This window comes from Silurus aristotelis (genome assembly GCF_946808225.1).
Source record: "Silurus aristotelis genome assembly, chromosome: 3".
Lineage (NCBI taxonomy): Eukaryota > Metazoa > Chordata > Actinopteri > Siluriformes > Siluridae > Silurus > Silurus aristotelis.
This window is the reverse complement of record NC_139576.1, coordinates 37,374,999-37,397,885: the sequence shown is the minus strand read 5'-3', so window position 1 is coordinate 37,397,885 and position 22,887 is coordinate 37,374,999. Positions and strand designations below refer to the sequence as shown.

Sequence of the window (22,887 nt, the reverse complement as noted above, 5' to 3'; positions counted from 1 at the left end):
TGCCGTCTGTTTGATTATTTGTTTGCTGACAAAAATAAAAAAATTTTGGAGATCGCATTAATCTAAAATAATAAATTACACCTATTTTTTGGACATTTATTTCTCAGCTTTTTTCTACTGTATTGGCAGATAATTGTGCTGCTTTGTAGAAACAGCGGGTTCAAGAATTATTATATTTTTATTTGTAATCTCTTTGCTAATAAAATGCTTCTTGAAAGTTCTGCTAAAATTGTACATAATTCAGGAGAAGACCTCCATAATCTATCACAGAAGCTGGCACTGATCCGGGGTGCACACTAAATAGAAAAAAAAAAAAACACCCACCATTTTTCCAAGAATTACTCGGTACTTCAGCCTCACTAAGTGCATGTTTTGGTTGGTCACCATGGAAACTCTCCAGGTCCGAGCGAGACATTACTCACAGAGGTGTAACGGCTGAACATGCGCCTGCTTCTTGTGAGTGTATGGGTGATATTCTGCATCTTGCATTCACACATTGTTCGATTCAAGTCAAGTCAAGTCAAGTTTATTTGTATGATTCAGAAGACATGAGATACCAAACATTTGCTAGGAAGCAAAACTTAACCAAAAATTTTAACTAATAAAATGTTTCAATGGTAGTTATAATAATAATAATAATAATAAGTAAAGTCTTTTGCAAAACGATAGTATGCATCCATGACCAAGGTTAACCAAGTATGTGCTTCTAATTTGCATTTTAAAACACCTACACAGCTTGAGCTCCTCCTTTTGTTTAACAGAAGAACGTTCTAAAAAAAAAAGGGACAGAGTTTATAGAGCAAAATGTAATAAGCCAATGTAGATACGTATCTTACTGTAATAACCTGTAATAAGACTTATAGTCACTACATGGTCCAAAAAACATCAGATTTTTCTGGCTTTATGTGCTTCTGTGTCAAACTTGGAGAAAAAGCACATCTTTGGATGATGCAGCATGAAAATTTCCCCTCACTTGAACTAGGAGACCCAAACCTCTTCCAGCATGAAGATGCCCCTGTGTACAAATCCAGCACCAGGAAGATCTGCTTAACGGTTGGAGTGGAAGTTCTCCTGCTATAGAGCTATAAACCCTATTGAACACCATCTCCTCACCTTCTCACCTACATCAATACCTGACTTTACTTTCACATCCTGTTCGGTTTAGTGTAAAGTGATGAAATAATTAAATGAATGTTTAGGAATAAACTCTGTACAAAACTGTAGACTGTGAAATAAAGCTAGCGTGTCTAGACTGCCGTGTGAGACATTTTTTTTTTTGTCCCTTAAGGTCTTAATTATGATTATGAAACAGCTTGCACTTGTATCACACTGATAGAGAAAAATAGAGCCCGCAGTCTTTTGAGTCAAACGTTTCATATTTTAATTAGTGTTTCAAAGAAGTACACGAATCAAGAAAATAATGAAAAAACTTGCGAAAACCTGAGTGTTAATGAAGGACATTACAGAGGAAAAATAAATAACTCCATTAACTTGGCTGGTGTTTTTGTAGAACTAAAACAAGAAAGACAGACACAGAACAAGAAGGAAAATATTGGAAAGAGAGGAAGATAAATGAGGGACTGGGCTTTGCCTGTTAATGAGAAAGAGCAAAGGGGAAGCCAAAGTCCTCTCATCACACTGCTAGAGCATCACATTGCTACAGCTTCCAAACCATCTGTGTGATGAACTCTGCAGGAACCTCCTGAGCGCCGTGGGTGTGGTGGATCATGCCGAACTACTGACTGGTCCAAGGTTGAACACAGAGCAACTGTGGGGTGGCACCAGCAATGTGAGATTTAATGCCAAATGATGCCAGAAGTCTGACACATCACATGATCTAGTCTATGCTCCAATAAATCTGAACTATTAATGATCTCACATGATATGGATGTGCTCACAACAGTCACTGTATACGTACAAGCACAGAAATGTGTTATTGAACACTGGTGTACTGTGTTGTTTAATCCAGCAGCTCTGCACTCTCTCTCATTCTGGTAACAGCAGTTACTGAACTATATATCATAATGTCGGGTTTATGTAGGTAACATAAGCCACATTATCTGTGTAAAGCTGCTTTGCGACAATGTTCATTGTTAAAAGCGCTATACAAATAAACATGAATTGAATTGACTTGAATAAGGGATTATTTTGTGCATGTATTATTATCAAGTGTTTGCAGTCATATTGTGCATTTTAACCTCACAACAAAGTTTCAAATGTTGCAGTTCTGCATATTAATAAATAATCCTTGTTAAGTCTAAGAACATTTACAGTTAAAAATAAGCTTTCAGGGAAATCACATTCAAAACCACTGGCGTCATTATAGTGTGGGTCCCAATTTACTGTTAACTGTTAAGTGACAGAGAAAATAAAAAGAGGTTCTCATCAATAGAATGGTCTTCAGTGGTCTTGGTGAAGCCCCACATATTTTTTGCCATATAATGTACCAAAATCATGTTTTATATTATTATCCTAAGATAACGGATGCATATATAGAACATCTTTTAATTGCTATAGATGTAGAAATATATAATATATATATATATATAAATATGAATGTAATTAAATTAGAAAGCATTTAAAGCTTGGATTAAAATATCAAATTGGTGCACTTATAAACTTTTCAGTAAGAAGTTTTTGCACTAAAATCCCAAATCCCAGACATTAACATTAATTGTAACTCAAAAAGTTGGCACTCCTGCAAAGTTCAACCTTCATCATCATATGATTAACACAAGGTACAAGTAGAAAGAAAAGGAAGCCTTAATTAGTCTGAACTGAGAACCTCATGTGCTGACAAATCACTTATCATTCTCACTGTCATAATACAAAAACCCCCTTCAGTCTTACAGTATCTGGGACATTTAAACTCTCCTACATATAAAAAGAATGGAAAGATAAAAACATCCCTTTCACTGCAAAATTGTACAGAGTTCCATAATAACGGCTGAAAACTGTTTTTTTTTTTTTCACCCAAAAGATTTATGTTCCTGGTTGCTTCTTTATATCTGCCCACTTCTTTTCTTTTTTGTTGGGTTTTCTATAAAAAGGAATAATTTATCATAATGCAGGAAGTGTCTGTGTGTGTCAGCACTGTTAGCCCGGTGTGCCTTTGTCCTTTTCTTTACTCTTCCTCCATGGTGTGGGAAAAGGGTAGAGAGAACAAATGAGTAGGAGTGAGGAAAAAATAAAGAGAAATAAGGGCAGCAAAGTTCCTCCTCCACTCAAAGCTCCATCAAAATGTATTTTAAAATAAAATACCAAATCCCTAAACTTTAAGTGTATCAAAATAAACTACAAAATACAGCAGCCACATCACGTATCAAAATTAACTTCTGTATTTTTGTATTTTAAAAGTACTAAAAAATACTTTTACAATGGAGCATGAAATTTCTTTGCAAACCTTCCATCACTCGTCTGTTTGATCTGTTCTTCACATTACAGCGACTCGGTTGATTTAGTAAACAATGTTTGATAGCAGCAGATTTTCTCAGGCGGAGTCGCGTAATAAATCTGACACATGCAACCAGTTAACAGATCACGATTTAAGGCACCTGCATTTATTTGATTGTTAATGATAAATATAATAATATATTATGCGTCGGCAGTCGTTCATGCGGCGGTCTGCAAAATCACGATCCTACTAAACAGCTACTTCAATTATGGAACAATATTCAGCAATGAAATATTTATTTATTAATCATTGGACACTTATTTGAAAGCTGGCAGCCTGCAGGTTTCTGACCTTCACCACCTTCTTCCATATGGATTAATTTCCTGAAATTCCATTTTCTGTTCTGATCTGAACAATTCGGAGCAAAATACTGAGCAGAAACCAATCAGAGGCCACATTTTTATGATGTCATCACGTAGAACTTCTTACAAAGTATTTCAAAGTATTTAAAAACTACAAACATACAAAACAAAATATGAAGCCATTTTCATCATCCCACATCAAATACAAAGGACTAAATCCGATTTTATATTTAGAATACATGTATCATAAAAACTGCACATCCCTGTTCAGGTGCATGGACATGCATGTAAGCAGCTGCCTGTTGGTTTTTGAGAAAAATCCATTGAGAGCACTCAGTTACAGTCCCAGAAGCATGTGTTTGATTGTTGGAGATTGTTTCTGAGTAAGCCAGAGGGGCTGGCACAAGCCTCCATGTCATTGCTCACTGTAATAGCTCCTGCCACTGCTGCTGCCAAAGAAAGTTGCTGTATAGAGCTGGAAATGTCAACATGCAGAAGAAGCCTGACACATCGCTGCTGCTGTCTTTTCAGAGCTTACATGCTCTACACCAAATGCTCTGACTTGTGTTTGCATTGCAATACAGGACTCAATGATTATGCATGGACACTATTTCAAGATTAAAAAATGATTTAAAACCAGAAAAATGGCTGCCTTTAACTTGGGGACTTGAACTTTTAATGGATTGGTTAAAACCTACAGTTACATACGAGGTGGTGTCTAAAAGTTTCAAGACTAATCTTTTAACTGGTGCTATTAACTGGTGACGCACGTTTGACATACGGCAACCCTGCAACGAGTCATTTGAGGCACTTTGAGCAGCAAGTGCACTACAAGAGTGGAAGAACATCGCTGGAAGATGACACGAGACTAGGAAGACTTTGAACGAGCACGACCCTCAAAACCATTCAGCAACTCACGCATAATGATTGTCGGAGAACTCTCCACAAAATCTCACTACTGCACCCACCCTACTCCCCAGATTTGGCTCGTGCGGACTTCACCCTCTTCTCAAAGATAAAGATCCATGTTCCTGATCAAGTCTGGCTGGTTTGATATTAATGATTTGAGATCAAATCAGTATTGCTTGTGTAGTGTAGTGTAGTGTAGTGTAGTGTAGTGTAGTTTGTGCTGGGTCAATTGTAGAATGTTTATTACTTCTACTTCAACTGACAGAAAAATTACAATTATCTTACATCAGAGCGACTAAACCACTGAGCTGCCACTTCCTCATATACCAAATAATCACGAATGCTGTGTGAATGATAAACGTAGCAGTAAACGTCCAATAGAATTGAACGTAAATTATTTCAACTGGTTTTATCACCAAGCCGAACGTATCAGGAGAAAGCTTAAACATTTGCTGAGTTCAGTGATCAGACCACGGCCTAATCTCATGTTCCACTGAGCATTCATGATTATTAGCTCTATAAAGCAGCCGGCTATGCAAACGAATGATGGGTTAAGTTTGAATGTAAACAATCAGAAATAATTGGTAAGGTTCATGCTGGATGAAGATTAGAGCTGTTACATAATAATGACAAAGAGAAACGACCTCAAAGAAAACCAACCAAAGAACCACCATGGAACAAAAATCACCATCATGAGGAGGGAAAAATGTGAGGAAAAGAGTGCTGTGAAAAGAGAGGATAAATAAAACTAATCAGAATGACAAGGAACAGGAACAATTAGAGACATGTGACCGAGTCATGTAAGGATGCAGTGAATTGTAGTCCAATTTCAACTGTAATGTATTGTGGGGGTGTATTGTCTTCATTTATTTAGTAATTATATTTTTGCATGTTAAGTGTATTACATTTCAACTAGAAATGCTGAATATAAGGATATAAGGCTAGGGTCAGGCTTAGGGTTATGTTTAGGGCTAGTTTTAGGGTTATGGCTAAGCTCAGTGTCTGCAATATATTAAATTGTACAAAAGAAATGGTTTTGCACATCAGACCACATCAGACATTCCACAGAAAATCTGCATATTGAAAAGATCATTTTGTTGAGTTCAGTAGCATTTGCCTTTTTTGGACCAGATGTTTAATTGACCATATTTTCTGCCCAATATACTTATATAGGTATCATGTGTACTATTTGGAGCCTTCACCTGTGTAACTAGTATCATTGTAGTAATAATAATAATAATAATAATAATAATAGTAATAGTAATAATCATGACTGCACAAATCAGTGTACAATCAGAAAACTGTGAGCCACAAAAAATAATAAGTAAATGTTTAACAAAAACCTTTACAATTTAAAGAACTGGATGAAGTGCATGAGCCCTTAACATTATTGAACACACGGGTTCTTACCCTGATCTTTAATCGTAGCAGTTAGCATTCTGTTCTAATGGCTTAATAAAGGCCACGCAAGCTGCACATCAAGGAGCAGTGCCAAAACACACACATTTACCACATGTTCAAAGCGATAAAGTAATGTCCTTACAGAGTTCTCCACAGGAGTGTGTGTGTGTGTGTGTGTGTGTGTGTGTGTGTGTGTGTGTGTGTGTAACTGCATCTAAATATATGAGACTTTTAAGGTCACATTATTTAATGGACCTACTTCATTTTCCAAACATATACCTCAGCTGTCATTGCACTAAAGACTGCTTTGTCCTCTCCACTGCTTTGTCTTTTCGGTTTGAATAGTTTCCAGTTCATTTAAGTCTAAATGCCTTCGTGTCCTAATCGTAGCTATTAAGTCGAACGCTTCCCTGCCATTAGCACACCATTCACCACAAAATGCAAAATGGATGACATTTAGTACATACACTCCAGAATGTGTTTTTTCTGCTGCAGGGTGTAAGGAAATTATGAGGTAGTTGAGCAGATCCAAATCCAAAATCATAGCCAATAGAGCTGGAGTGTAATTGTGTAACTGTAATTGCATACCAGATAACCAGCAGGGGTGTTTTTAACACATGGATAACTTCCCATGCATGAACACTTACATGCTAAAGACCTTCAACAGAGTCAGATGGTGGTGGTATGATTTAGTGGTTTACTTATTTACGTATTATATATAAACACTGTTTAGGTCAGGGGTTTAGAATGACTTTTCCTGCAGTACATACAATCCACTGGAGGTTTTGGAAAACATTTCCATTATGTCTTCTTAAGATTTCTTTGCACACAGGGTCAGTAGAATTGCTATGTATACAACATGCACATGTATTCGGGCACCTGTCTCTTCCAGCCATATGTGATTCTTCAAGAGACAATTGAATACACTTGAACTAGGAGGCCTAAACCTGTTCCAGCATGACAATGCACCTGTGCACAAAGCTGATTTTTTGACAGTTGGAGTAAAAGATCTGAAGTGTCATGCTCTAGAGCTATAAACTCTTTCGATTATGTTTGAAATAAATTAGAATGAACACATTAAAGACATGATCCATCACGTTGCTAAGAAGCAAACAAGAAAAATCCAGACAAATGCAGTTAATTCTGATGATGCCTGCTCAGATCTTTGTGGTCAATAATTCATTCTTGGTTACCTTCATCTCTTCCGAAAAGATAAGTGTACCTCGTAAACCACATGTGATTCAGCATCTACTATAGCAATCATTAATAAACTATAAAAAGAACGTATTCATTAGATAGAATTTTATGCCCCACTCTTATATAATTAGGTTGCTTATTTAAAGTTTTATCTCTCACTCTACATGCACAGAGAGAAGGTTCGCTGCAGGAGTGTATGTGTGCACCAGTAGACTCTTTTCCTCCATTAGCATGCATACTTAATATGACCTTGTCACTCCAATTCTTCACAAAATGATGAATGAAGGGGAACAAGTCATGAAGAATGACAGATGAGGAAATGTTAATGGTAGGGAGGAAGACAGAGGAAAAATGGAGAGAACGAGAGAGCTGTGTCATTGCTAATGGTTTTACTGACGGGTTTGACATCTGTACAGTGGGTGGCCTTAGTGAATGAGCGGCAACAGAAAGAACAGACTTTTGTGATTCATCAAAGCCAGATCTCAGATGACACCAAGAGAACGGCTTTGGTGTTGCACGTCATTTTTTTGTTAACTACATCTACTTGCTAAAGGATTGTTCCACAATGGACCAGAACCTGTAAAATTATGGTACGTGAAACTTCACTGATATAACGTGAACACTGAAGTGTTTTCTTCACATCGCCTGCCATCAGAAAAATATCGTCGAGGGCCTGAGAAGTTGCTGAACTTTATGCTAATACACATCCAGGGGCCAGAGTTGGCCTTCCCTCCGTCACTTTCTATCTACACTCAATGGGCTTCCTGCAGTGCTTTGGATCAGTCCTGCAGCTCCTGCAATTAGAGCCTGAATTTGACTTGAATTTGACACAAATGCCACAGCTGAAACATCCTGCTAATCATAAATGACCTGCTAATAAAAGACCATAAAACAATGACTACTATTGAGAAAAATAAGAAGAAAGTTCTCAGAGACTCTACTGAACAATGTGGTGGACTAATTTCTCTAAAGGAAGGCTTTCAGCTTCATGAGATCACTTCACAGAGGAGAATATTATATATACACATGTAGGTATCAGTATAATAAAAAAAAAAAAAATTTTTAATGCACATTAAATCCATGAATATACCAAAATATTGTTATTTATTTATTTAGTCATTTTCTCCAGGTTTCCTGTAGAGATTGTGTTCGTTAGGGAGCCAGTTTAATAAATGTCTATGTGCCACGTTGAAATGGACATGAGCCTAATCAGTTCCATTTGTAATCAGATGCCAGCTGTTAGAGTGTTTTTGAGACATCTGTGGCATCCCAGTTCCTTTGCCGTCTTTTATTAGAGAACATTTAATAGCACTTTAATCGCTGCTACACAATCACTGATTACACACACCCACGTATTTAGAATTCGAAAGGTTTTAAGATTAAAAAAAAAAAAAAAGGTCTTATTCGTGTTTGCTTTGCAATTGGGCTGCCACCAGAAAGAGGAGGAGAGATTTTGTTTGATGTTCTCTTTCTTTTTAACAATAGGTCTTTGCTTCGGCACAAAAGAACATGAAAGAAACCAGAGGTGAAAGGAAAACCATCCTCATACACAACACTGGATGTTTATTCATTATATATCGAATCATTAGTGAGGTTACCAAATGTTCTCTGATGTTCACGAGTGCAAAAATGTTCATATTATTTGCATTATTGCGATCCGTTTTAGTCTGTTTCAGTAATTTGTCAGTATAGATGTTTGCAGCCCAGAGTATGACCTTCGGGTCCACTCAAAGTAGCACACTAATTCAAAGATGGATCAATAACCAGACGTGCCCATAGTCTGTCAAGTACAGCTGTGCTGAGCAGCAGGAATAGAAACCTTTATTGATAATACAAAATCGATTCTTTATTTTAATGGTACAAAATGGAGAATTGCATTAAAAACAGGCAGATTGAAGGCTCTCGAGTGCTCCACGATGCCACCTGAGCTACAACAGCTCATGTACAGAACTTAGAATGTCCTGAATTCTTGTGTGGCCGTAAACTGTGTCAGGTTTCATTACAAGTGCAAATTAATACATTAATTTAGCTTCTCTGTTCTGGCAGCAAGGTCCTGGATGTCCGTACAGTGGAGTCCCTGGCTATCTTCAAGCGACGGTTGAAGACCTACCTACCTCCTGAAACACTTAAATTAGCACTTTTCAAGTTTGCTTATAGAATTCAAGAGTTATATTTATATTAAGTTTGTAATCTTGCGTACCAGTGTAGATTTATTTATTGCTAGAGACTCAAAGCACTTTTGTACATCGATCTGGATAAGGGCGTCTGCTAAATGCTGCACATGTAAATGTACCTAAAAGATCCGGTTTCATGCTGCTGATGTACGAGGAATGAGGAATGTAAGCATGGGAGTGTGGGAGCATGTCATATGCAATTTGCTGATGTAAATGTAGAACATATTGTACATACATTGGTTTATATATTAATGCACTGTTTTGCATTTCAGAACAGCACCAGTTACACCATTAGCCTCCAATCTTTTTGATAGCACTTCGTAACTTTTACAAATAGTATAGAATTAATAGAAAAGTTCAGGTTACTGTTAACACCATTTCATATGACTCCTACATAAATTAAAACAAACCCCAGGGATATCAGCTTTCTTTTTTTTTTTCTTTATCATCTCTAGAATTTCTATGAAGGTCTGGTTGAATATTCATATTTTACATTTCACAAGAGATTCATAGGACAATTTATAGATTTCTGAATACACGTGTATGTTGTGACTGATATTTTGTGTAGTTCCGCTCATTTAATGTTTTGATAAAGTGTGTGCTCTTATCATTTAATGAGATCAAACTTTACTAATTAGACTCTGAATGCAAACCTCCTGCATGAATGGTGGGAGGGTGAATGGCTTTTGTAAAGCAAAGGTTTGTGGGCACCTGATCATTAGTCTCCATGAACCTCCTTCTAATAATCTTGTCCTGATAGAAAAAAGTAAGTGCTCTATCTCCCCATTATCACAATTTTGTCTAATGCAATGCATCAAAAAATGTCATTGCTGAGTGCACAGCAAATGGAGACTATGAAAAAGAGAAAGTGAAAATGGTTCTGAAACCAGACTGCTTTCCTGACGTATGAAGTATCCCACGCTTCTAGAAATAGCAGAAGGAAATGTATGTGGTTTACATGCAATACCAAATAGCAGTTTGATTGCATTTCTGCTATGTAACGAGTCAGCGATGCACAGTGTATAGGGAAATAATCTGAAAATGAAAAGGTAATTACTACAAATGTAAATAATTAGAATTGAATTCTGAAAGCTGAGATGATGTAATGAAGTAATTGGTGATTAGTGTTGATGAAGATCAAAGAAACAACAAAAAAGCACACTACAGAATTATGCAAAGCATCTCAGAATGATGGATGACAACATTCATGAAGACAGAGTGCATACTGCTGATGCCTGCTGAATCAGTTCCCCAAAATACCTGTAAAGAAATAAAGAAATAAAATGCACAATATGTTTAAGTCAAGCAGCATTTAAGTGTGACTGCAAGCCAAGCATTAAATGTGTGCACCTTCCTCAGTCTGATGTGTAGATCTAGTTCAGTTCTATATTTACTGCACAATTTGTGAGAGAGAAAAAAAGAAGGGACTGATGAGAAGAAGATTCCTTCATATGTGCATATTTCAAATACTGGTAAAATAGGGACAGCTTTTATGAGCCTTCCTTAAACTGTTACCACAAAGTCTGAGGCACACAATTGTACCGGATGTGTTTGGATGCTGGAGCATGAATTTTTCCCTATATTCCCCAAACCTGTTCCAGCATGGCAATGTCCCTGTGCACAAAGCCAGCACCATGAAGATCTGCTTTACATGGTTGGAGTGGAAGATCTCCTGCTATAGAGCTCAAACCCTTTTGAACACTTTTGGGATGAATTTAAACACTGACTTCACCCCAGGAACCTCCTCACCTTCTCTCCTACATCACTACATTACTTTACTAACCGCTTGTGGAACATCTTCCCAGAAGAGTGGAAGTTATTATTACAGCAAATGATGAAGGCCAAGGAAAAATAATGATAATAATAAGATTTGTATTAAAGTTCCTGTTTATTTATTCTGAAAGGTGGATTAAAGGAAGCCAGGGGCTCCAAATGTCTAGAACAGCCCTGATGAGTGAATATGATCAGCTTCAACCGCATAGTTATTGTGATGATTAAAATGAATAAAGAAAATTATTTAACGTGTCGGCATTGTCAGGGCAGTTACCACGCGAAGGAAGCAGGAGTAACTCAATTATGTTTATCGCGTGATTCACAACACAAACACGATTCAGGGAGTTACGAACCGTAATGCGGGTTTAGTCTGTAACGCGAGTAATATCCAGAAAGCGGGAGTAGTGTGTAAATGGAAGGTAATCCGTGCAATCGGCACCGGGTGCAGGAACCAGCGAGGAATGCTGACAGTCGGGAATCCTGGAGATCACAAGCATGACTGTTTAGATCAGGTACAGGTGTTGGCGTTTAGCGCTGAGCAAGGTAGAGAGAGGCAGGGTGAGAAACTCTGAGGAAGGCATGGCAGGTGGATCCCTGACAGGCATAGACAAAAAATTCAGATTTGTCTATGATAAAAAAAGTGCTGTGAAAAAAAATCTGTGCTATTTAATTGAAACTAATAAATATAAGTACACGTTTATTGTTTTTGAAGTCTGTGAGGATTAGGCCAACATGTCTGCATTCCTATCTTGTGTTCTAAAATTTTTTGTTTTGTGGAATTAAATGCAGAGGAGAGGCACGTGGTTTAAGGGTTTTATTTAGGAAATGTGAGGATAGTGTAGAGTAAGCTCTGAAACGAAACGGGTATGTATATCCGTGGAGCACTCTGAAGAGGCAAGGTCCACAATGTCCGTACCCAAATCCGAAGCAGGAAAGGAATATCCGTAGTGCGCCTCGAACGAGGCGCAGTCCACGACATCAGATCTGGAACCCGCAGCAGGAGAGGAATATCCGTGGTGCGCCTGAAAAGAGGCGCGATCCACAATGTCTGATTTGGAATCCGGAGCAGGAAAGGAAAATCCGTGGTGCCCCGGTCCACATGAGGAGAGAGCGTCTCAAATCCCACCAACATAACGTGCAATAACGAACAGCATGAGACTCTAGAACGGGAGTTTATGAAGGTGCGTGGTTAACGAGTCCCAGGTGTTTTAGATCAAGGCCGGGAGTGGCCAAGATAGCGGCAGCATGACAGCTGCCGAAAGGGGAGAGGCAGGGGAATCCCTGACATCCCTCCCCCCCCCCCCACAAGGGGCGGCACCCGACGCCCCAAACCCAGCGAGTCCTCAGCAAAGACCGGAGGCAGGGCAGCGCCCTCAGCATAGACAGGAGGTGAAGAGATGCTTCTGGTGGAAAACGGGGGCCCACTGCGGGGGTCAGGAGCAGGGTAACGTCCAACATTAAGGTCTGGAGCAGAGCAATGTCCACCTCAGAGACCTGGAATGAAGCAATGCGGAGGCTGAGAGATGCCCTCGGCGGTGATCAGGGGCGGAATGACGCCCACCGCGGAGGACTGGAGCAGAGAGGTGATCCCCAAGGGGACCTGGAACGGAGTAACGCCCTCGACGGAGACCAGAGACTGAGCTACGTCCTCGGTGGAGGTCTGGAGCTGAGCGACGTCCACCACGGGGAACTGGAGCAGAGCGATGTCTTCTGTGTAGGTCTGGTGCAGAGAGATGCCCATACCGGAGGTCATAGGCCGAGCGACGCCCCCTCGGAGGTCTGGATCAAAGGGGTGCCCACCACGAAGGTCAGAAGCGGATCAACGTCCCCCACGAAGGCCTGGAACAGAGCCACTTCCACCACGGAAACCTGGACCGGCATGACGTCCTTGGTGAAAACCGGAGGCTGGTTGGAGATCTCAACGGGGCTTACAGGCTGGATGACCCCCTGGACGGAGACCAGAGACGGAGCGACACACATGACGGAGAACAGAGGCCGAGCCGTGCCCTCGACGGAGTCCCGAGGATGAGACATGCCTTCCGCTGAGTCCTGAGGACAAACAACGTCCTCAACTTGGATCGGCAGCCAAGCGACACCCTCTACGGTGATCAGGAGCGGAACGACGCCCTTGACGGAGCTCAGAGATCGAGCAATGCTTTTAATGGAGACCGGGAGCAGGAAGACGTCCTCGGTGGAGACCAGAGGCCGAACGACGCCCTCTGCGGGGTTCATAGGCCCAAGATCACCTTTCGGGAAGGTTAGGGGCGAGACGTCGCTTTCTGGGGAACTTAGAGGTGAGACGTCGCCTTGAGTGGAGCTCGGTTGTGTGACGTCGTCTTGAGAGGGACTCAGAGGCAAGACGTCACTGTTGGAGGAGCTCAGAAGTGAGACGTAGCCCTTGGAGGAGCTCGGGAGCTTGACGTCATCTTGGGAGGGACTCGGAAGTGAGACGTCGGCTTCAGAGGAGCTCGGAGGCGAGACGTCGTCTTCAGAGGAGCTCAGGAGTGAGACGTCACGATTGGATGGCTCTGGAAACGGCCTTTGGCTGTCAGAGGGGCCTTGGGCAGCGATGGAGCTCCCCCCAGGGTCTTTACCCACTGCTTCACCCTCAGAGAGACCCAGCAGTGCGAAGGTGCCTCTTCCAAGGCCTTGGGACCGTCATGCCATCTTCACATGCACCTGGAGGCTTGACGTCACCTCCAGCGTGACTTGCGGGCGAGACGTCGCATTTAGAGGGGCATTGTGGCGATGCGTCCGTGTCGGAGGAGCTCGGAGTCGAGACGTTGCTGTCGGAGGAGCTCGGAGGTATGATGTTGCTGTCGGAGGAGCATCTTCAAAGGCACCTGGTAGCGTTACGTCGCCTTTAGATGAGCTCAGGGGCGAGACTTCGCCATTAAAAGAGCTCAGGGACGAAACGTCGTCTTCCGGGCAAGTTGGAGGCGGTTCGATGTCCCTGTCGTGGCCAGTCGGTGGTTTCACGTCCCTTTGGCGGCCAGGCGGCGGTTCGACGTCTCTTTCGCGGCCAGGCGGCGGTTCGACATCCCTTTCGGCCTGGTAGGAAATCAAACTCGTTCTGTCTGAGAAACAGTTCTGGCAGCTCCTGCACTCTGTCCAGTCCCAGCTCCATGACTAACGCTGTGAGAACCTCCTCATCGAACAGATCAGCATCCATGCCATTGAGGCCCAGTGCAGGACCACCCTTGTGCTGCACGTTGGCCAGCTGTGCCGGACCCATACGAAACTAAGCTCTGTTCGGCACATTTTTGGGAGCAGAGTGAAGCTCTCCTGGAAACTCTGGAGCGGAGAGGAGCTCTCAGGGAAACTCTGGAGCGGAGCGGACATCTCCTGGAAACTCTGGGGCAGAGCGGAGCGTTCGGCAGAGCACTGGGGTGGAGGGTTGAAAATGTACAGTTATCCAGCATTTAGTTTATTTAAATGGTTTTAGATCCAACTGTGTTCATTTGTGTTTGCTACATTGGATGTGCTACAGAAAATAAATTAACACAGCATACATGAGGATAAAGCATGTACAAACCCGATTCCAAAAAAGTTGGGACACGTTACAAATTGTGAATAAAAAAAAATAAAAGGAATGCAATAATTTACAAATCTCAAACTTTTATTTTATTCACAATAGAATATAGATAGCATATCAAATGTTGAAAGTGAGACATTTTGAAAGTCATGCCAAATATTGGCTCATTTTGGATTTCATGAGAGCTACACATTCCAAAAGAGTTGGGACAGGTAGCAATTAAAGGCCGGAAAAGTTAAATGTACATATAAAGAACAGCTGGAGGACCAATTTGCAACTCATTAGGTCAATTGGCAACATGATTGGGTATAAAAAGACCCTTTCAGAATGGCAGTGTCTCTCAGAAGTAAAGATGGTCAGAGGATCACCAATTCCCCTCATGCTGCAAATAGTTTGCGGTTATCATTATCATCTACAGTGCATAATATTATTTCTCAGAAATGTCCCTTATCTCTGCAGACAGCAGAAAAAGACATTAAACAAACTGTAATGACTACAAAAAAAAACAGGCAGAGAATTTTTACTTTCGATTTTCCAGAAATCCCACCCTCTTCTGCATGCACTACAGTAGAGGACCAGAGCAGATAAAAGGAGGACGAACAGGACACTCAGGATATCAGACACTCAGGAAATCACACAAGGTAAGTGCTTAGTGTTCAGAGAGCTTCAAAAAAAATATGCAAAAACAGATTATTTCTCTCTCTCTCCTGTACACACACACACACACACACACACACACACACACACACACACACACACACACACACTCGCTTAGTTCTATAACATACATTACGACAGTTTCATTACTGACTGCATTGTTGTACAGTATTTACTTTCAGATAACAGAATTTTCCTCAGTAAGTGCCAGTGTTTATTACAGTTACAACACGATGCTGTGCTTATCATCACTTTTACTTTCTGTTCTTTTTTTCCTGCGTTTCCTTCCTCCTCTATACAGTTACATCCTCTAACGCTAACACTGTAACTGATAACAGTTTCTTATAATATTTCTTTAATACAGATTCAAACATGGCAGGAATTTTGGTACCAGGTATGTAGCACAAACTGACTTACTTTAATATTACAGTAATGCTGAATGGGACTGTAGTGCACTAGGCAGCGTCTCCGTGCAAATGTATCTTTATTTATCATGTGTACTGCTACTGTAGATAAAAATGGTAAAATATCAAGCAAAACTGTCAGCAGAATTTAGACATTAGACAACAAGAGTAAAGAACAATGCATATTACAGTGCAAAAGAAATTTGCAAATCCACCATGTGACAGATATGAAGAGGTGAAATGAAATATCCAGTTTGTTCAGGACTGAGAGATTAATAATGTGTGTAACACATACGGATGATATGATGACTGACAGCTCTGATAGTGCAGCACTTATAGATGTGAAGCAGGGAATATATTTATGGTGAGTTGTTATGAGGCTGATTGTCTGAGGAAAGAAACGTGTCTGGTAGTTTTGGTGAACAGAGTTTTGTAGCACCAGCAGAAGGGAGGAGCTGAAAGATGATGTATCCAGGGAGTGAAGGGCCAGTAGTGATTTTTCCTGCCCGGTTTTTGGTTCTTGTATGGTACAAATCCTGGAGAGTGGGCAGAGGAGGACTAATGATTTTTTCTGCTGTTTTAACTGTGCTGCAGTCCGTTTCAGAGTTACGGAGTTTATTTATTGTAGAACATCATGGAAACAGACTGAAGTATCTCATGTTCTAGATGTTTATTAGTGTAATGTTGATATGAAGCTGCAAAAGAAGGATTCAGATATAAAAAAAAAAAAAAAAATTCATATCAAAACATTCATTTCAATAAAAGTATAAAAAGCACCTAAATGTTTGATTTATTTTGTTTTAAACATTTTATTAATTCATAGATTTTAGTGGAATCATGAAACTGGATAAAACATTAAAATAAACAGTAGAAAACACCTTTCCTGCTGCAGATGTTACAGCAGATGTGATATGAATGAATGAAATTAAATGTTCGTTTCTGCAACATTTCTGATGAATTAAAACAATTCTTTAGTTGACTGATGAACTCTCGGTTTGAGACAAATGTGCAGACTGAATACGAAAATGAGAAAACATTAAGCCACAACCTGTTACATGTAAATGTGTATACATTTAGACTAATATCAGTTTTTAGTAGTTATTCCTCTGAAAGACTACATTTGAGCAAACTTTACATCAGATTACAATTCTTACGTTTCTTCTGCTACCTGGTCGACTTAAAAGCCCCCATTTGCCTCCAGTAAGAAACATCTTTTAAATGTATATTTACTAAGAGGAAGAAAGATCATAAAAGCTTTGGCCTCTGTTTTTACTGTGAAAGTTAAAAGTGGATCTTTGAACAGTTTGCACCAACGTGAACTGAAAACTAGAAATAAAGTCAGTTGAAGAATCGTGTTTTAATTGAAAATAAATGCATTTCCCAGACATTAAAGTTATTGTGGTGTTTTTTCTGCTCTAAAATTTTCATACAGACAGAACAAACCAAATCAGAAGTTATTCTCTGGGGCTCAGGGTATTAACTGGATAATGTTTGTTTTTTTTGCTGCTTATTCCAACCATTACACTGCGATTAATAGAATATCTGAGAGAATACGGAGGGCCTACAGTAGTAGTGTTTGAAGAATGCAAAAATCAACCCTGAAAATAAAGTAAATGATTTATGATTATTTCTATTTGTTTTTGAATTTATCACCAGAAATCGCTGCAGTGATGTGAATTTTAATAATGTGGAGGTAAAAGTGTGCACAGATTTCGGACCATCAACATATTTCCTGTAAATGTGCTGCTTTTTCAGTCTCCCACTGGTGCATCATTTTCTGTCTCTCTCACACCACAGATGTAGATGAAGCTCACAATGAGCAGGCAGAAGGCAGTGAGAAGTCTGGTGTTAACATGGATGAGACAGAGCGATTCATTGATGAGAACAGAGACATTCCTGATCACCTGATTATCATCATCTTTTCTCTGCTTGTGTTCTATATGGTGGATGTTCAGCCTGGATACATTCATTAGAGAACAACATTTAAAAAACATTTGTTTTGTATATATATATATATATATATATATATATATATATATATATATATATATATATATATATATATATATATATATATTAGGGCCAAACGCATTTTCACGGCACTAAATTGTATGATCAATGCAGCGCGCATTTCTGTTTTAAGTTTTTTATAAAAAATATAAATACATAAATAAATAAATAACTATAAAAGAGTCGAAATTAAAACCTTCAATGCAACATACATTTATTCATGACGTCCTTTCAGATATAAAATAAATAAATAAACTTTACCGAAACATATTGTTAATCAGTAAATATGATGCGCCAAGTGTCAAATCAAACACCAAAATCTGCCATGATTTACAAAATATATCCTCTGGGGGGCGACAAACGCACCGGAGTGTATTGTCATTTTTCTGTCTTTTTAGATCGTACAGATAAAAGAAATACATAATTCTTATTTGCCGTCTCAATCATCTCCCTTCACAAACGCAGAATTAAAACAACGTGTATCTCAGTGAATATTTGCCTCACAGACATAAATATAAGTACAGAAAACGCAGAATGCACTCGATGATTCTGTAATCATTTAGTTATGATCTACCGTTTCACCAGTGTCACCTCATTAACCATCCGTGTGGAAACATAGCAAAAGTTCCCATTGGTGTCCTGATGATTTACGTAATTTAAAACACGATAATTACTTTAAAACCTTTGCAAGAATATTTTGTCTTCATGCTCTATCAGTTTGGTTTATACTACTAATAAACAAACATTTGCATAAAGTATCAATATTTATCCATGTCCATATTGCTTAGAGTATTAAAAACAAAGTATTAATATATGGAACATTTAGAACAGACAGAAATGTGCAAATAAGTTGCGATTAAATATTTTAATTGATTCACAGCCCTGAATCTTAATATGACGTGACGTTCAGTTACCAGTGTGACACTAAAAGCGGTAGTAGTAACGACTACTTTTTAATTAAGTACATGTCGGAGCCCAAACTTCTTTACTTTAACTTTAGTAAAAAGTCAGAATTTCATCTTTCCCGAGTTTTTTAAAACACGAGTATCTGCACTTTTAGCGTTTGGTTTCATTTCCGTGTGTTTCCAGTTTTTTCCCCACTAGATGTCGCCATTTAGCAAAAATACTCTAAACGACTTTAAAAATCGCAAGTTCCAGAGTTGTTTTGTTTTTTCGCCATTATAAAATGTGGACTTTCCTTTAAACTGCTGTTATGTTAGATTTTTTTGTAACCTGAATTTATTTTTGGAATTATAGTTTTTGCTCGTTTTTGGTTTGTACTTTTAAGACTTTAAAACCAATTATTTTTTCTGAGTATGTTTTTACATTTGAGACCTGAAACATTCCTGTGACAGGCTGCTAGACTCCTGCCTCTCTCACTGTTGACCCCAATTTGAGCCCCAGCCCTAACAGAATAAACAAGTTACATTCACATCAATCCGGGGATCTTACACACAAAGAAATAGAACTAGAAGTCCACTAATATTTTCCAAATCAGTGGATCGTCTGGCTGCAATGTAAGACATTTTTAGACGGCTGTCCCCTATTCAATGGCCATTACTAGTATTTTTGCCAGCTGCTGGTGTTAAACGATGTCTTCTCCTACCCTTCCTTCAAGCAAAACATTTCCTAAACCTGCCTTTAGCTCTGCTGGAGATGCCACCCACCAGCTAAAAGATCAGATCCTTCCTACCCCAGGACCTGCTCCACCACTGGCTCAAGCGCTCATCCACCTGGCCCGATTTCCACCATACTATAAACCTTACCCACTCCACTTCTTTGTTGGGTTAAGGACATGACTCTGGTCTCTTCCACCTGTGCCTAATTTATCTGCTTTTTCCTTTTTGGACTCTAAAATAACAATAGATTTTCCAGCATTTCCGAAGTTTGTCTCTGCATTTGGTTTCACAAACCTCGTCTTGACAGACTGAAAATAAAGAGTGTGTGGACCAGTAAATAAAACTAATAAAGGAAATAATTCAAATAATTTCTGGACAAGCTGCAAGTATTTGTTAACTGTAGATGGCTGATGTTGAAGATCTAGAAGAAATCTTAAGTAGTGTACTATGCATTACTTGCTTATACATTTCTTTACTACTGCACGCTAAATTAAACTTCACAATCAAAATATTTTAGTTTAAGTAAATTTACAAACTGTGCATGTCCTGTAACTGTGAAATCCAGTAGACTTTAGACTGTAAAACCAGAAAAGAATTGTTTCCTGTTGTGGGCAGAGAAGTTTGAGACAATACTTCCAGTCCTTATTCAACAAGATTCTCATTAAAAAGCACCATAGAACATAAAGAAGAAGCTACTAAGTTCATGAAATTACAGAATCCAGAAGTGAAATGTAAACCCGATCGGCTGCTCAGACACGGTGCATTAGGTAAAAGGGACTATAAATATAAAATAGGAGAAAGTAAAAGAAATAAGAGAAGATATAAGATGATATATTCTATAATGATAAGGTGGTATTTAAAAAAAGTGCAATATATTTATTTAATATTTAAATTTGCAAAATGGAAAGTACAAAATTGAATGAGGCATAAACCAAACTGAAGAGCCTGAAGAGGACCATTAAATTTATTATTATGAATAAATAAATGTGGCACAATCACAACTTAATGTAATGCAATAAGATAAGATTAGATTGTTTGATTGTTTCTTGTTTCAAAATCACGAAAAAAACAAAAACTTGCAGACAAACAGAAAAAAACAAAAATGCAGAAAAAGCAGAAAAAGAGAAGAAATGTGCAGAAAAAGGTGTCAGTCTCCAATTATTTGGTTTAAATACCATGGTATCATATCTGTTTTTTTTACTTTCGGTTTCATTAAAAAAAAACCGCCTCACCATCAATGGGACGGAATTGAAAGTGAAAGACAAATGAAGAAAAACACAGTACTAAAAATATTAATATTTCTGACTGAAGGTAAGTAAATCCGGGGTCTTGGAATGATGATGAAAGTTTATTAACTGTGCTTTAAATGTAGATTTCATACAGTTATTAGACACTTAAATGTTTTTCAGTTTGACAGTTTCTTCCTCTCTCCATTTTCTGCAGCATTTGTTACAGGTATACAAAATATTATATATCATTTGTACCTAGTATAAAAAAACATTCAATAATTTTGCTGTTTAAGAAAACTTTAATGCAAAACATTTCAGTATCAAAACTGATAAAGAGTAAAAGCTGTGAAATCAGCAGTGAGTCATTTCCTGTTGTTGGAGAACAGCAAAAAGCAGGTCAGGGTGGTGTACAAGATAAAACATGAACATTCTCCTGAATTTCAGTTACAGATATGGGAACAGAAAACACAATGCATGCAGGAGCAGGTCAGTATAAAGTACAGGAGGTCAGTATAAAGTACAGGAGGTCAGTCTAATGCACAGGAGGTCAGTATAAAGTACAGGAGGTCAGTATAATGTACAGGAGGTCAGTATAAAGTACAGGAGGTCAGTCAAAAATACAGGAGGTCAGTATAAAGTACAGGAGGTCAGTCTAATGTACAGGAGGTCAGTCAAAAATACAGGAGGTCAGTATAAAGTACAGGAGGTCAGTATAATGTACAGGAGGTCAGTCAAAAATACAGGAGGTCAGTATAAAGTACAGGAGGTCAGTATAATGTACAGGAGGTCAGTCAAAAATACAGGAGGTCAGTATAAAGTACAGGAGGTCAGTATAATGTACAGGAGGTCAGTCAAAAATACAGGAGGTCAGTATAAAGTACAGGAGGTCAGTATAATGTACAGGAGGTCAGTCAAAAATACAGGAGGTCAGTCTAATGTACAGGAGGTCAGTCTAATGTACAGGAGGTCAGTCAAAAATACAGGAGGTCAGTATAAAGTACAGGAGGTCAGTCTAATGTACAGGAGGTCAGTCAAAAATACAGGAGGTCAGTATAAAGTACAGGAGCTCAGTCTAATGTACAGGAGGTCAGTCTAATGTACAGGAGGTCAGTATAAAGTACAGGAGGTCAGTCTAAAGTACAGGAGGTCAGTCTAATGTACAGGAGGTCAGTCTAATGTACAGGAGGTCAGTATAATGCACAGGAGGTCAGTATAAAGTACAGGAGGTCAGTATAATGTACAGGAGGTCAGTATAAAGTACAGGAGGTCAGTCTAATGTACAGGAGGTCAGTATAAAGTACAGGAGGTCAGTCTAATGTACAGGAGGTCAGTCTAATGTACAGGAGGTCAGTCTAATGTACATAGCAATGAAACATAGCAAAAGCTCTTAATGATGTCCACACATCTCTGCACTGATACAGCCTTTATATTTAATCACTGTACATATGCTTACATACATATCACATGCTGTACATATGAGACATGTTTATCTGCACTATTTGCACGATTGCTACTTTTTGCACTTCTGGTAGATGCCAAACTGCATTTCGTTGCTGTGTACCTGTACTATGCAATGACAATAAAGATAGATCTATCTATCTATCTATCTATCTATCTATCTATCTATCTATCTATCTATCTATCTATCTATCTATCTATCTATCTATCTATCTATCTATCTATCTATCTATCTATCTATCTATCTTTATTATCTATCTATCTACCTATCTATCTATCTTTATTATCTATCTATCTTATCTATCTATCTATCTTTATTATCTATCTATCTATCTATCTATCTATCTATCTATCTATCTATCTATCTATCTATCTATCTATCTATCTATCTATCTATCTATCTATCTATCTATCTATCTTTATTATCTATCTATCTACCTATCCACCTATCTACCTATCTATCTATCTTTATTATCTATCTATCTATCTATCTATCTATCTATCTATCTATCTATCTATCTATCTATCTATCTATCTATCTATCTATCTATCTATCTATCTATCTATCTATCTATCTATCTATCTATCTATCTATCTAATATTAATATGATGTGAGTTCCAGTTAACAGCTAAAACAGGTAAAACAAGTAATAACTACTTTTTACTGAAGTACATGTCGGAGCCAAGACTTCTTTACTTTCACTTGAGTAAAAAAGTATAATCAGTACTTCAACTTTTACCCGAGTATTTTAAAACGTGAGGATC

At 38.6% G+C, this 22,887-nt stretch overlaps 3 protein-coding genes across 4 annotated transcripts in view; all 3 read left to right on the top strand.

The window, feature by feature from the left end:
- Positions 1 to 22,887, top strand: part of rpl31 (ribosomal protein L31) — a gene marked incomplete at its 3' end in the record, with an annotated part of 212,667 nt that overhangs the window by 114,314 nt on the left and 75,466 nt on the right. The gene's annotated exons all lie outside the window — the stretch shown is intronic.
- Positions 15,209 to 22,887, top strand: part of LOC310723906 (interferon-induced protein 44-like) — a 22,323-nt gene continuing 14,644 nt past the window's right edge. The window contains exons 1-3 of one of the 2 annotated variants that reach the window (XM_083537399.1): positions 15,209 to 15,386; positions 15,767 to 15,836; positions 16,137 to 16,456. The gene's annotated coding sequence lies outside the window, so the exon portion shown is untranslated. Of the gene's footprint in view, positions 15,387 to 15,766; positions 15,837 to 16,136; positions 16,485 to 22,887 lie in introns of both variants that reach the window. The other variant, XM_083537398.1, reaches the window with a different exon arrangement.
- LOC310723901 (interferon-induced protein 44-like) overlaps positions 20,742 to 22,887 on the top strand; it is a 6,608-nt gene continuing 4,462 nt past the window's right edge. The window contains exon 1 of the mRNA XM_083537393.1: positions 20,742 to 20,746. The gene's annotated coding sequence lies outside the window, so the exon portion shown is untranslated. The remainder of the gene's footprint in view (positions 20,747 to 22,887) is intronic.